The sequence below is a fragment of the Aplysia californica genome, unplaced genomic scaffold (genome assembly GCF_000002075.1).
Source record: "Aplysia californica isolate F4 #8 unplaced genomic scaffold, AplCal3.0 scaffold00262, whole genome shotgun sequence".
Taxonomy (NCBI): domain Eukaryota; kingdom Metazoa; phylum Mollusca; class Gastropoda; order Aplysiida; family Aplysiidae; genus Aplysia; species Aplysia californica.
This window is the reverse complement of record NW_004797532.1, coordinates 224,105-225,593: the sequence shown is the minus strand read 5'-3', so window position 1 is coordinate 225,593 and position 1,489 is coordinate 224,105.

Genomic DNA, 1,489 nt, shown 5'->3' with positions numbered 1-1,489 from the left:
GCCAAAAAAAGCTTGTTCATGTAGCACTCGGACTAATTTTTTAAAACCTACTACAATATGTATTTGCTTCCGACGTTGGGCAGAATCCGAACAATCTATCGGAATAACTGGTTAATTTTCAATGAATCGTTATCCGAATTCAGTCTCCAGACTCTTTTTTCCTAACCTGTTTGTCATCTGACCCATTTGCAGAAGCGTTTCATAACCCATTTGCCGAAGAGAATCAGACTCTCTTTCTAAACCCGTTTGCACAAACGGATCGGATTCTCTTTCATAACCATATTGGGGGAGGTTGTTTCCAGTGTTATTAGACTTGGCCTTCAGACCTTGGCATTGATGTCAGAATCTGTTTTTGTAAGTTGACCTCTTGTTTTGGGTTAAAAAGGAGTACAGCGAAGTTATTCCCAATGATTGACATGACAAACTGTGGCTTACTGGGTTTCTTCTAGGCCAAGCTAGGCTATAGGTCATAATATATATTGGGCATAGCAGATTGTAGGCGCAATGATGAAATTAATCACGACGTGTTGGGGAACAATACTCAAATTGGCGGCACTTGTGATGTCTGCGACACATGGCTTTGAACTTTGAAGGCTGTGAAACCCTGTAGCACATTGGGTGTCTTGGATCTTTTAGCACTTTGATTTATAGCACTGTTACGTTTTCATTGTTCAGTACTCAATAGAGTTTTGGAGGTCACCTTTAATGTGTGCGAGCGTGTGTGTGCGTGTGTGCGTGCGTGTGTGTGTGTGTGTGTGTGTGTGTGTGTGTGTGTGTGTGTGTGTGTGTGTGTGTGTGTACATCTTTATGTGTATGTGTGTAGGTATCTATAAGTGTTTTATTTTACCACATTTTATCATCATTATATGTTTCAATCTCGAGCAACACAGAGCTTTTTTTTATTATACGGTTGTACATATTATTATTTATTGCTAAATATTGATTTGAGGAACATACCCCTATGATACTATCTTTCTTTGAGGAAGTCATTAATTCATGCGATAGCATCAAGATTTGGTGTACGACATGAAACAGTTTTGCAGAATTATTCACAGACTCCCAAGTTTTGAATCAAAGCTTATGGTAATGAAAAAGCCTCTGAATAATATGGAAACAGCCGATAGACGATGAAATAAATATACGATAATAATACCGGATCACTTCTGCAAAAAGAAATCATTTTATCACAATGACCTTATCATGTAATGGGATATTGGATTAGGGTAATACGAGCTGATCTCCGGGTTCGATCCAGTCAGTCCTCAAATGGTGGATCAAGTAAAAGATATCATCGTTATAGATTTACTCAGTTGTTTCAAAAGAGCTCAAGCGCTGTTTTTGTGTCGAGGTTTGGTTTTGTTTGTTATTTCGGGGGAAGGGGGGGGCGTTGTTGTTTTTTGGGCCCGAGGAGGGGGGGGGTAGGGAGTCATGGTGTTATCAGGGGACGTCTTAATAACGAAATCGAAGAACGCTGCATTTTCCCGCGCGG